Source organism: Gallus gallus, chromosome 2 (assembly GCF_016699485.2).
Source record: "Gallus gallus isolate bGalGal1 chromosome 2, bGalGal1.mat.broiler.GRCg7b, whole genome shotgun sequence".
In the NCBI taxonomy this organism is placed as follows: Eukaryota; Metazoa; Chordata; class Aves; order Galliformes; family Phasianidae; genus Gallus; species Gallus gallus.
In genome coordinates, this window is record NC_052533.1 from 128,642,284 (window position 1) to 128,657,291 (window position 15,008).

The following is a 15,008-nucleotide window of genomic DNA, read 5'->3' on the forward strand; positions in this document are numbered from 1 at the left end:
GCACCACATCCTTATCTCTAAATTAGAGGGAGATGTGAATTTGAAGGGTGGATTATTTAGTGGATAAGGAACTGGTTGGAAGGTCACAGACAGAGGACTGTGGTCAATGGCTGTATGTTCACAGGGAGGCCAGTGATGAGTGGTGTCCCCCAGGGATCTGTCTTGGGACTGGTATTCTTTAACATCTTTATCAGTGACTTAGATGATGGGACTGAGAGCATCCTCAGCAAGTTTGCTGATGACACCAAGCTTAGCAGTGCAGTTGATATGGCAGAAGGAAGGGATGCCATCCAGAGGGACCTTGATAAACTCGAAAGCTGGGCCTAGTGAACCTAACGATGTTCAACAAAGCCAAGTGCAAGGTTTTGCACTTGGGTCGGGATAATTCCAAGTATGTATGCAGACTGGGAGAACTCCTTGAGAGTACCCTGCTGAGAAGGACTTAGGGGTTCTTATAGATGAAAAACTTAACAGGAGTGAGCTGTGTGCACTCACAGCCTGGAAGGTCAGTGGTATCCTGGGCTGCATCAAAATGCATGTTAGGTGGCCAACGGTAAGAAGAAGGGGATTATCGCTCTCTACTCTGCCCTTGTGAGACCCCAGCCGGAGTACTGTGTTCAAATCTGGGGTTTCCAACACAGGAAAGATGTGGAGCTTTTGGAGTAGGTAGTCCAGAGTAGGTCACAAAGATGCTCAGAGGGCTGGAGCACCTCTCCTACGAAGACAGGCTGAAAAGGCTGGGCTTGTTCAGTCTGGAGAAAAGAATGCTGCAGGGAGAGCTCATTATGGCCTCACAGTATATAAACAGAAGGTTAACCAATTATTTAGACAGGTAGATAGTAATAGGACAAGGAGGAATGGTTTAAAACTAAAGGAGGGGAGATTTAGTTTAGATGTGAGGGGGAAGTTTTCACAGAGAGGGTGGTGAGGCACTGGCACAGGCTGCCCAGAGAGGCTGTGGATGCCCCGTCCCCAGAGGTGTTTAAGGCCAGGCTGGATGGGGCACTGGGCAATCTGATCTAGTACTTGTTCCAGTGGTTGTAACCCTGCCTGCAGCAGGGAGGTTAGAACTTGATGGTCCCATCCAACCCAAGCCATTCTATGATTCTGTGATTTACAGCATAGGGAATATTGGCTTGTCAAAATCTGAGCACAAATGAAGAAGCTCCAGGGCATTTTAATTAAGAAATCACTGAAATTATTGCAGTTTGATGACATTTTGAAGTAAAACTGTAAATACATCTTACACAGTTGATTAACCCCAGTGAAGTGATGAATGCCTTGAAATCTTATTAAAATGGTAGCAGTTTAGACTTCTTAGCATGACTCAGGATCACTTTGTACTTTGGCCTAGAAACACAAGGCAATTTTCATACAAAACAGCTGGAGCAATGCTAACGACTGTTCCTGTACCAAGCATTGGAAGAGTTCTGTCAAAGGTTTAATGAAAAGCAGTGGGAACAAGTAAAATATCATACTCAAATAGAGCATTACTTTTTGAGAACAAATCCAAAAATCAATACAAATAGCTATAATCAGAAAAGGGAAATCTAAAAACCACCTTTTGTGCTAAACTGTTAAAAAAGCAGATGCACCCGTCAGTCTGGATTAGCCACACATTGCTAGGGACAGGGCTGAAATACTAATGAAGACAGCTTTCCCTGGCTTTGATTTAAGTTTAATAGCAGCCTATCCACAGGATTTGGTAAGATCTGCGACCACATGCTGAAAGCGGGTTTCACCATTGCCAGTCACAGGTACAGCTCTTCCTTCACTACAGTATAGAAACAAGAATCCCCAAATTTGAAAGCACATTGAAATCTTCCAGATTCTGTTTCTAGATTTGTCCTGGAGCCAATAATACATTTTTTTCCTTTTTCTTTTTTTTTTTTTTTTTTTCTACTGAAGTTGCTACCAAGGCTTCATTTCCCCGTATTTCCACTCCATCGGAAGACAACAACCAAAAGGGCAAATAATACAAGACTGGTATGAAATAGCATTTCATCTTCAGTGAGCAGGATGAGATATAAGAAAGAGACGCAGAGGGAGGAGGTCAAAGCAGTTGAGAAGAGGTGAAGAAAAGCAGCATTAGTCAGGAGCTGGAGGAAGAAGCTGCCCTGCACAGTGGGCAGAATGTTTGCAGATGTCTTCCTCTGAGGAGTGCAGATCTTCAAGGCAAGCCCTGTGAGCCCCGAACTATGCTGTTGAATATTTCTGCATTGTCAGAGATGTGCTTTGATTTTTCTGTTTGTCTGAAGAAGCACTCAAGAGCAGCCTGTTCTCTCCTGCAGCAGGAGCCTTCCTCCAGCCTCCCTCCTCCCCACATCCTCCATCCACCTCCCACAGCCTCTTCTCTCCCCTCAGCCTGCCTCTTGGCAATACATCACTCACCACATCACCCCATGAACCTGCTGTGCAATGGCTAAGGAGGGCTGGCAGTGCCATGTGCTGCTGCAAAGCGCTAATGAGCGTCACCAGCTCCTGCAGACATCAACAGAGATGATGGCAAAAGGCTGATGTGCCCTGGGCAGGGGGCACGGAGAGGTTTGCTCTTCCCCTCCTCACTTTGTGATGTGGTGCCCTCAGCAGCCTCCACACTGTGGCAGCTGGCTGCCCACCCACAGGCCAAAGGTTTTGTTCTGTTCGGGTGGGAGGTTTCTATAAACCAGCAGTCAATGGCCAGGTCTTTAAAACTTGCTGGAGGAGATGCAGATGGGAATCAGTGTGCAAGCATGGAAGGGGCAGCCAGAAAGACATCACAGCGTGTGTGAAAAACTGAGCCGCGACCAAAGAAAAGAACAAATGGATGGGGGAAGGATGATAACACCAAGGGACTGTGTGAAGTGAAAGACACCAAGGCAAGCAAAATGAACATTAATTTGCTCAAGGAAGGTAAGGACTGAAAAAGAAATTGTCGAGAAGAAATGAAAAAGAGCAGGAAGATGACACAAAGATAAGGACTGAGAGATAATGCAGGAAACCATGAGTGGGCGAGCATGTGGTGCAAAGAGAAAACAATCCACATGCAGGAACCAGGCACCAGAACAGTATGAAAACTGGTGCTCCAGCTGAGATAATCTTAGAGCTTTCCCAGAGACCAGATGAACTGTCATGAACAGAAGGAGGAAAGATTTGTAACAGACAAGTCGGCCTTGCTGGTTGGAAAGCACTCTGCCTCATGGCACAATAGCAGCAAGATGCATTTCCAGTAAAAAATAGCATGGAGCATAGAAAAGGAATAAAACCGCCAACCAGGTAGCACAAGAAGCAGCTTATCTGTGTAGACATCAGCCTGTTCAACACTTACACTGCTCTGGTATGCCGGATCCTAAGGGAAATGGAGACTGATCCCTTCTGGCCACCATGCTGCAGAACACTCTGACTTCATTAATCATCAGGATTGTTTTTCAGTTGTTAAGCAGTATCAATCCTCCTTCAATTATAATATTTTTCAGTCGGTCAAGAAAATGGATCAGCTGAACAGAAACAACAATCCAGGTCCCCTGATTTTGGAGACTTAGAAGATAAGCTAAACAGACATCTCTAATGTAGCATGAAAATCTGTCACAGGGAAGTATTTGTGGGGAAAAGAGGACTTCGATAAACTTTGGCACCAAAAATGAGAGCACAACTGCACTGTGAGATGGTGAGTGAGGACCATCAGCAGGTTAGCCTGATCTGGGTGCAACAAATAGGAACAGATTTTTGCCATCACTCTCCACCTTGGTCCATGTTGTGCTTGTTCAGCAATGCTAGAGAGGCCTTGGGGCCCGGGCAGGTGGGCCTGGGGCAGAAGGGCCAGACAGCACTCAGCCATGGCACCTTCAGACCCTCTACATCATGTGCTTGTAGAGCTTGCCAAAGCCACATCAGTAACAGAGGATAGTTTGGTTCTGCTTAATCATCACAGTTCTCCCTTTGGATCAGGGCACATTGGGCCTTTGTTCAAGGGAAGAGCCTGATAACACCAGCAGAGTTTCTGATCTTTGCAGTGGTGTCAGTGGAAATGAGTCCAATTATTGCTCTGTGACAGACCTCTGTTTTACCAGTTATAGGCCCAAGAAGCTCTCTCTCTGATGTATTTTCAGATCTCTGTGTCTTCCAGGCAGATAAGGCAGGCTTGCGCATCTTTGCTTATCAAGCACAGTGTTGCTCATCAGGGTGTGGATTTCAGATAATGTTTTCACAAGTTCTGATGGCTCCAAGGCATTTAAGTTCTGCCTGTGTCAGATTTACTGCCTTTTTTCTTTCTTTTCACAACCCGAGCCCAGCCTCAGAGATGGATGTATCTACCTCACAGCAATGAACAGAGCTGAGCTTACTTTGGTCTTGCTGTTACATGCACAGCAGGGTGCAAATAGGCAGCACCTTAAATCAAACTCCCCTCACTCTACAGCAGCTCTAGCTGTCCGCTCAGCCACATTCAAGAAAAGGTGTTCAAAATGGAAATGGTGCAAAAAAAGGGGAATTTTTGGGGAAGCTGAGAGTGATTGCCTTGCTTAGCCTAACTGAGCAAAAGCCGAAAGGTGAGAGGACAGCTTTCTGTAAATATCACTGCAGGAAGAGGAATATCAGGGAATGAGATGAGCTGTTCAGACTAAAAGTTAGCTTTATCACAAGAGAAAAAAAGGATAGGAACCGGTCCCAGGTGTATCTAGGATGGAAATTTCTTTATCTGCTGGAGCAATGAGGTTCTGGGACTAGCAAGCCTGTGAGCTATGGACTGAGGTGAACCACTCACTGCCTGTGTGGTAGTAACATCCCTTCTGTCCTTAACTCCTTCTGACAATTTAGATTCAAGGAAACTGGGGTGGGAGGGAGGGGGAAGGACAAGAGGAATCCCTCTCCCTAAGTCAGTTGGGAGAAAAAAACACTGCGGTCCTCAAACAGAAATGAAAGTACTCTATGACTTCTCCTTCAGGCATCCACTCTTCCCAAAATCAAAGACGCTGAAAGAGTAACATCAATTAATAAGACTACAGATCCAGAACTCGCTTAGCACTTACTGGGCTTAAGTATTTTTTCCTCATACTTACATTCATAATTTCAGAATTAACGTTTAATGCAAAGTCTTTTTTCACCCCCAGAATAATCTTACCCAAAGATGCTCATTGCTTCTTCCAGTCCTTCTGCCAACTGCTCTTGAATTCGCCTTCATTTTTTGTAAATATCTGAAGGGCAGCTATCTCCCTGTAAACAAAACACTAGGCTTCCCCTGTTTGCCTTGGCTAGGATAATTTTGTTTATGAATGTGGTTAATCCTCTGCTTTATGACTAAATAATATCCTCAATTTTAATCTTTCTGCTGATAAACAATTTTTTTTGCATTTGGAAGGACAACAGGAAGACACTGCCAAAAACCAAAAATACTCCAAAGTAGCATCTTCTGCAATTTCCCTAAAGTTTTTATCACTTCTACATTGCTTCTATTCATTTCTAAGACAACTCTATGTAATTCTGAAGTTGGCAGGGAGTGTGCTTGAAAGGTCACAATATGTCTTGCTAAACTAGAGATGACTCTTGATTTACAACCCTTCATCAACATTCCAGAAAAAAAAGAGACTTGCATGGCTGGGATTTGGTCTTAAAAGTCAAGTCTGAAAGCTTACGTGTATTTTTCCTTCTCTCCCCCATAGACCCTGACAATACCCTGACTGTTCCAGGAGCTATTGTGCTCTACCAGGAATTGTGAAGGTACTTGCAACATTGCTATGCGGTGAACACTGCCTGCAGAAAACCACAAAATTAAGAAACCTACACCAACATTGCTGTGCTCATCAAACCGTCCTAAATCCAACCATGCACAGAAGCCAGAGCTTTGCCCCAGTTACACCATGACACAGCACTGGGGGCTAGTATTGTGGCCTGAAATCAGAGTAAAGTCCCTGTGTGGACCAGGCTGATGGCTCTGCTCTCTGGGAGAAGTACAGCATGTGTGTGTGATGGAGTAGAACATGAGGGATCCAGGTGAAGTCATCATCTTTGGGACTTTGAGAAAGCTCCAGGTTTCAGGCTGGTGCACCTCAAACCACTGAGCCCTTTGGGGCCCCCTGTGCTCCTCCAGCTTCAGCTGTTCAGGCCATGCAGACAAGTAGATACCACGAGTGTCTTTTAAAGATGCTTCTTTGTGTGCCCCTTCATATATCCATGAACAAGATCCAAACAGAGGCTCCAGTGACAAATCCACATTCTTTGGAGGTTGGAACTAGATGATCTTTGAGGTCCCTTCCAACCCAAGGCATTCATGTGAACTCCTGCCAGCCTCCAAAGCATGCTAACCACTGCAGCTGCACGCAGGGCTGTCCCAAAATGTCATCAAAGCCAGACTGCCTTTTTCTATGAACAACGTATCTACACAGTGGGGAGCCCAGTTCATTTCTGAATGCTTACTGGGGAAGTTGTGCAGCTGTATGCTACTGACATGCTCAGCAATAGGAAGAGTCCCTAACTGGCCAGCCAAAGAATGGGTAGGAGTCTTTCACACGTGCAGTGTGATATCTGTGCTTCTCCCACTTACAGCGACCCTTTCCCCGCAGACCCCAGGCTGGGGACATCGCCTCCAAAATCCTCCCTAGGGCAGAGCACCTCCGCTTCATTACAGAGTGGAAGTTTAATGACTCTCTTTCTGATGGTTTATTGTACCGAATGAGATTTAAAAAGTGTTCCTTGGAACACTTTAATAATCACATTATTAATACAATTCAGCTGGGTAATTCATTAGGTCATCTCTGTCACTTCCTGTCACCTTTAACAGCTTTCTACTGCTCCAGACCTTAGCAGTCTGAACAGCCACAATCATCTGATCAGAGGGTTGAAAATGTAAATGCATCTGATGGACCTGCTGTGTTCAGCCTGTGATGAAGCTTTGGGTCTGCTTGGCATTTATTCTACATTCTACATTCAGCAAAGCCAGCAGTGTCTGTAGCCAATACCCACCGGGGTCATTTCCTACATCTACAAGTCATTTCTTGGGCAGTTTTCCACTAAAACTTCTTCACATAAAATGTTCTTGTAAATATTTTAAGAGGGAAAAAATAGAGTTTGTGCAAATGGAGATCAGTAGAAGCAAATCTTTTTTTTTATTTTGCTTAAACAGTACAATTAGAATTCATTTGTAAGCAATGGTACTGCCAACGTTAGGAGCTACTTTTGTACAGGAAGAACTTTAACCAATAGTTCTGGTTTCACTTGTCCAAATTTCACTCCATCTTTGCTAGCAACCAAATATCCATAAACTAAAGAAAAAAAATCACAGTGCTGCAGCCATTAAATTTTATTATAGCCGTTTTGAGTAGTTGCCATCCAGGGAAGGGGAGATGCTTAATCTAAGAACTGAAAATAATTTATTTTACATTATCCTTCAAACTGGAAAACTACTTTGGCATACCAAGATTATTATCGTGTTCCCAGAGTGCATATAAATGTCACTTTCTGAAAGTCAAAGCTGGAAATGTAAACCGCAAAAATCCAATACTGCTACCACAACTTTTATTACAGCCACATATCCTTATCCTGCAGTTATGGCTGTTACGCTGTTATTCCCTTACTTCCTAAACATCTGCTGAGTGCTGGAGGTACAAAGGAAGATGAGGTGTCTGCCTTGGGGCGGCCATGCGTTTAGACAGATACCAAATCCCACCAGGAATGCAGAGGAAGCACATTCTGAGTCCCATGATTATAGAATCATAAAATCATTAAAGGTTGGAAAAGGCAACTAAGATCAGCTAGTCCAACCGTCAGCCCATCCCCACCATGCCCACTGAACCGCGTCCCTAAGGACCACATCTACACTTCTCTTTAACACCCCCAGGGACGGTGACTCTGCCGCATCCCTGGGCAGCCTGTGTCAATGCATTCCCAGAAAGTCATTAGGGGAAAGACCGCCCTGCTGCACTGTAGCTGTTCTGTTGTAACCCGCCGGTATAAACAGTGGTGTGAAATAAAAGCTTACATGGGGAATTATTCCAAAATCTCTTTGAGAAAGGGTTATTAATAAATGGTTGGCTTGTTAGTTCAACTCTGCAAACCGCCTCTTAGCAGTGTGTATATATATGTGCTTAGGAGAGGAGAGTGAGTCTTCTCTACTGAACCAGGATATCCCCAGAGTAGGGAATGAGACTTGGGAGCCAAGACCTGAATGTAGATGGCAGTTAATGCTCTTCAAGTTCTTTAGCTAAAATCTGATACATAAATAATTCTAATTCCTGTACCAGATATCAAGGCTCATAGATGGCAGGGGACTTAAAATAAGATTCTGAGCTTAAAGCATGGAAATGTCACCAGGGCTTTAAAGGTACTGCTCCTCTTTGCCAGACGGGCAACAGCTAAAAGGGTTTTTCATGCAGTGATTAAGACTTCTCTGTCATCTCTTTATGTAACCCTACTGCCAGGCAGGGTGGGCTGTTCGCACAGGAATGTGCATAATCATTTCCGCGCTGCTGCAAGAGTACATCTGACGTGTGTGGGAAGAGGTGCCATGGGAAGCTATCACAGTCACCGCTGAGCCGGGCACTGCAGCACGGTGGGGACAGGCTAACTCCGAGGGGTCGCAAAGCACCGAGATGTGTGATAGCATCGCATCCTCTCCTCTGCAGGGAGGGGATGAGGAGGGTCTGCAATGTCATCTCCTGCTTCATGTCTAGGGGCTGCTTTTGGTAACAGCTCCTTTGCTTTGGCTATATTTGTCAAGCCAAAAGGAAAGTAAATTGCAAGTAATTTGCATTAGGACGGAGCTATGAGAAAACTTTCACCTACCCAGGCAGAGTTATGTAAGCCTTGTTTTTCTTCAAATCATTTGCCAGAAAAACAAACCATTTGGAAATGGCTCGGGCTTTCTTCATGGGCTGCAATCCGCACTGAATCCACACTTCCTACCATTATTCTTCGCTGTGTTTTCTCAGCCTGGCAGAAGACAGGAATTAACTTCTGCCCTGGCTGGAAAGGAGAACGCATGGCCGTGCCAGGGGCTCAGTACTGGTGTGGGCAGCTGCTGGGGGCAGCCGCAATGCTTTGGCTGGTGAGATTTCAGCAGGAGGGAGTCAGGCCCCTGCACCAGCTGGCATTGGTGGGAGAGGATGTGCCTTGGTGGAACTCAGAAATGCCCAGCAGGGGAAGGGAGCAGGAAGGAGCCTGCCTTGCAGGAGCACACCAGTGTGCATCCTCATAAACCTTCAACACATCTGTCAGGGAGTTTTCCAACATCACACTTGCTGTACAGAGAGGAAGGGGGTCCTCCCATCCATGCCCGTGTCCATGCTCACAGCCATATTCATGTCCGTGTCTATGCCCATGACTATGACCACCCCATGCCCATATTCCAGTCCATGCCCATGCCCAGGTGAACCCAAAGCCATCCAGCACAGACATTTCAGGCTCAGGCAGGGAAAAGCTTCTACCTGTAGAAGTTTTATCACAGCACAAAGACATCTTTCAGATGGCAGAGCAGCTGTGTGGTAACCCTCACTTCGCACCTTTCTAAACATTCTCCCTGATGAAGGGACATTTTAAACCTGGAGCCAAATCCGACTTGTAAAGGCTTCTGCTGCAGAGCGAGGTGTAGCCAGCAGTCTCCAGGGGTTTGTCCTCTTCATGCCAAGTCGGTGTAGGCCAGATAATATAAATTCAAAGAAGGCAATTTTCATTCCTTAAAATGTTATTGCACAAGATGTAAATACTGTTAACATTTTCACTGTTAGGTTAGAGATTTTGCTATGCATACGTACACATTCAGAGACCTACTTCTGGCCAATATCATGAAGTTCTTCTGTGAAAATTGCTGGGCTGGGGAATGTCCCTGTTTGTAGCCTGAAAGGGATGACTGCCTGACCAAGAGCAATGGCCAGCCCTTGGGCTCTGTAGGTGCTAACTGAGATACATCAGCTTGGGGAAATCAAGCTGGGAGGGCTGTATTTGGACAGTGGAGAAGGGTAACATGAAAACCTTTCCCTGAAAACAGGGAAGGAATGAGTGATGGCCAAAGCTGCCTTGCAGGCAAGATTGTTTTCTGGTTCTGTGAGAAGAATGCGGTCAAGGAGTGCTCCAGGCTGTGGGGACTATGCAGGTGGAAACTGCACATACAGGTGTCACTCATCAGCTAATTTATGATCCTGTGTATGAGACTTGTCATTTTTATTTTGTTCATTACAGCTCCCTCAAAAAGTAAAAATAAAAAAAGGAAAAAAGGAGAAGAAAAAAAAAAGAGAGAGAGAGGGAGAGAAAATGAGTATTTATACTCTTTCATGTGAAAAAAAAGTAAATCTCTGGCTAAAGGTCAGTACTGCTAATGACTAACTCCAGACATGTATGATGCACACAGTATACCTGTCTGTAAGCAGCTGCATTGCATTAGCTGGCAGACCCCCGGTGAAATGGCAGCATCCTGGCCTCTGAGGTCAAAGCTGAGCCTACTTCATCAGCTTCAGTATTTGCTCTGATAATACAAATTTCTGCATGGACCCCTGGGCACTGGATGTTTCTGAGGATGCTTTCACCTTAGACTCTGTACCAAGGGTTCACAACTAGCATGCCTTCATGGGAAAAGCACTCAAACTGTGCAAGAAAAAGAAGAAGAACATCGTAGGTGTGCTGAGAAGATGCAAGGTCAGAGTCCTACTGCTTTTGGATGGAGTCCTGTTGTCTGCCCTCTCCTCATGTACTCTGAGTCAAAGGCTGGAGAGGAGTCCATGGCACTGTGCAGCCCATAGTGCCCTCTACACCTATCCCCACTGCATCCTGTCAGACCCTGCAGTCAGTGGGGAAGGATGCCAAAAGCAAAGAACAAGCAACGTTAGTATGAGAAATAATGGTACAGGGAATCCTGGATAACATGAGGTAAACAACGCAAAGACGGAGCTGCCTCCCACTCCCAGACACTGTATCTCATGCTGCATTGTCTTTAATCATTACCCAACAGCTATGACATGCGGTAATCTACTTCTTCAGCTTCATTTAGGATTTACATGACAAAGTCTTATCAAAATAGAACTACGGGGAACGCAAAACAAACACTTAATTAAAGCAGAGTGTTTCTAATTAAATCCAGTAGGATGAGCACATTACGTGAATGTCATTTCCAATGGTGTCCCAAGAAGTGACAAAGCAAAGTGGCTGTGAGGCGCACACCTCGTGGAGCAGCACCACGCTCTGGTTTCTATCAGAGACGTCTCCAGAAGCTGCTGGCAAACCACAGCTGGCAGTCACCTCTGAGAGCAACACTTCCCTGAGCTGTCACCGTCATGGCCAGCTTTGTTCTGTGAGAGAAGCTGGGTGAACATAGGGGTGAAGAATGGGAAAGTAACCCACAGATCCCCTGCAGCTGTGGCTGAATGTGAGTTCAAGTGGCCAATTTCAGTGCACAGATCTGGAATGATATACACCTTGTTCTCAGAAACTGTGTGTCCATAGACTAAGAAAAGGGATTAGCTGCAGGGACAGGAACTGAGGCAAACTTTTGGGGAGAATCCTTCAGACATCCTTCCAGAAAAATACCTGGACTTATGTTTTTTCAGAATTTATCTGTTTGATTCTGATGGTGAGGAGCCAGAGGCTGAGTAGGTCCACAAGGATTAAGTCAGTGGTGTTTGTGTGTAGTCTATGACAATGGAGTGGTCAGTTCTTTCAAAAATAATGCCCCCCACCTCAAAAGAGGATCTTAGCAAAGGGCACTGGAAGCCCTTTCTAAAAAGTTCTTTTTTTTTTTTTTTTTTTGTCTTTTCCACTGTTTGAGGGAGGTTGGGTTACCCTCAGGGAACAATGGTTGGCACACATATACAGCAGGAGTGCTCTTCACCCTGCCTTACTCCAAAAAAAAGGACTGGGGAGATCACAAGGCCCCAGGAAATCCTATTTTTCCATGCCTTGCAGTTGTTGTTTTTCCAGCCCTTGTGCCCAGATGCAAGAAGACAACATCTTTCACTGCTGTTCACCTTGTGCTGCTGTGTTAGTTCACACTGCATGTGAAGTGCATTAAAATCAAGTCTGTGCTGATTACAAGTTTGCCAATGGGACTTAAAGACTCTGTACCATGGTATTTGTACTGTAGAAAAGACTTGCAGCAAGATATTTATAGTAAGTCTATATGTAGAAGAATATTGTAATGCACTGGAAATAGATTGCTGACAGAGAAATAGTCTCTATTCACATATTCTCTACCATACTCTTCACAAGACTGTCAAATGAGACCAGCCCCTTTATTGCATTTGGCCATCAACAGACAGCAATGATGTGCACCCTGACCAGGAAGATGGGATTGGAGCCACCATGGAGCCTGGGGTCAGCATGGGGCAAGCCATGTTTTGTTAAGTCAGAGCGAGGTATCAAACCAACCACAACCTCTGGGGGAAACGCATAGTGAAGACTTCACAAGATTAAAGACCATAACTACTGTTTCTCCTCTTGGTAATCTGCAAGACACTAAGAAGTGTTTGATAGGTGGCAAATTAAACAAAAAAAGGCACAAACAGATGCAACTAGACCTTGGAGAAAACAGTCCTGGGCACCTTGAAGGAGTGTAGGTAGAGTTTGAAAGCCTAAGCTGGAATGAATGAACTTCACAAAGTCAACAGGACTTACACAGCAGCACAAGGAAAGAGGTCGGTCCCAGGGACAAGAAAGGTGGGAATTTCTGGCTTAGCAGCACTTATGCTGCGCAGTTAATCACAGCATGTTGCTAAAGTCACGCGTGGCTTTCAAGGCAGGAGTTCATGCAATAGCCAGGTTTTGTGGGACACAACACAAAGTAAATATTAAAGGTGTCAAAACCCATTCTTCATGCCACAAAGACCTTGTATACTAATTATTTACTTTGTGCAGAGATCTTTTGTGATCAGATCAAGAAGTGTTTGGACAATGGTCTCAGATGTAGGGTTTGAATTTCGGGTGGTCCTGTGTGGAGCCAGGGGTTGGACTCAATGATCCTGGGGGTCTCGTCCAACTCAGGCTATGCTATGGTTCTCTATGTGACTTGAAGACTTTCCCATTGGCAACTGGAAAGGACCGCTACCAGTCGTGGTGTGGTACCAATGTGCTCTCAGCTCAATAGCTCCAGCTTTGCACCACCACCCTGCAACACCAAGGACAGGCCTGGGCTGCATGCACGCAAGTTGGCACCATAGACAAACCCAAAATCTGATTCACTGTATAATTACTTCTAGCAGGTAAAAATCTGCTCTTAATGCAAAATTAACCTTCAGTGACTCACAGCTCCATTGAAGCTTATAGAAATCTTTGTGATGGTGACATTTATTACCAAAGTAACAGATATCACCTTGATTATTTAGGGCCAGTTAGAATAATCTTAATGAGTGCTCTTGTCAGGATTTCTTGGATAAACTTCTCTTCTCTGCACAAGAGCACTTCACACTTGCAGACCAAAATAGACCTCCATCAGCCCACAGATTCCAATTATAGGCTTATGGGTTTGGACACTGCCTTGAGGCTGAGCTATCAACACTTTCATTAGCAAATTGTGATGATAAACTTACACCTGTGTTGAAAGTTTTTCTTTATGCATTTTTCTTTTCTACCATGTTATTTTCTTCAAAAATAAAAGCTATCATTTTCTCTGTTCTTTCACAGCACATTGTTCCAGTCAACGCTGTTTACCTTTCCTTTCATCTATTTGCACCTCAGAAGATTGATGAAAACAAAAACTGTATTTTACCAGATAACGACTGACAGAGAATAGTTTTAATTTAATACAACCATGGTATTATTCGTTCTGGACAGGATAGTTTAGCAACACCATGTTCTTACCCAGTAGGGTTATTACGGACCCAGCAAAAACTTCACATATATAGGGTAGATTGGATTTAATCCTCTGAAGTTGTGCTCCAGTTGGAGCAACACTCCTTACTGAACCTCTCCGATATCACTGCAGGAAACTCATGTTCACACCAACACTTAGCAGTTAATTGTATTTCTGGGCACTTGTAAAAAAACAGGCTATCTGTGTCACATTTTACCCAGAGAACGATGTTGCAATTAAAAGTTTTAAGTAAAAAATAAACAAGTAAATAACCTCTATTAGTCTGTTAGTAAGATCAGAAACGTCTTAGGAGAAAGGAAGAACATAAATAAACATTTCTGATCAGGTTATATGAAATATTTTCCTTTTGGCATATGTTCTTTTACAAATAAGTAAAAATTCTATGGCTCTCCAAGAAAGACACCAAAGGGGATTATTCCCTGCTTTCTTTGTCCCGTGGTTTGTGCAATGTGTTTTTAGAGGGAACATTTGGAAGATGAACCATAACAACTTTGAAATTTGTTACGCATGAGTAGAAAATTCATTTGAAGTCTAATGAGAAATTAAATTATGACTTGTTAATGCAATTTCATCTTGTTATCCAGCACACACAGTTCTTCAAAACTTAATCAAATACAGGTATTGAATTTTTAAAATGGATGCTACTTATAACAGCTAATTTCAGGTTTCACTTTAAATTGCAGCAGCTTTGCAACCTTAAAACCCACCAAGAAAGGAACAGTAGATCTTAGATGCACTTTATTTTCATTTTCCATTGTTTACATGGCTTGAACTACGTCAGTGATAATGAGGATGACCCTAAAAGCAAGAGCAGATTGCCTTGTCCCTTAGCCTGTAGGCAGTGAGAAAACAGGCAGCCAAAGCTGAGGCAGCTAAAGCCTCACTGTTAGGGTGCTCCTCTGTTGCTCAGCAGCTTACACTTATCTGAGACCCTTTTCAGCTTACTGAAGCAAATATACTTCTGCAAATATCAAAACACCAGAATCACTGCACCTGGGCTTGCTGTCCTCCTCGTGTTTGCCTTCTCATGTTAGCTGCACCAGGAAGAGGAAACAGAGCTGGGAAGGAAAAGTGATGCAGATATAGAAAATTCTTTAGAAAAAGGATGCTTTGGAGGAAAAAAGGTCTATCAAAACAGTAATAACAACCATCTTATATTTCAAATATGCATAAAGTGCAGCATTGTAGTCTTGTAAAACTACATAACATCTAGTTCAGTAATGCATACAATAAAAAGCCTTGG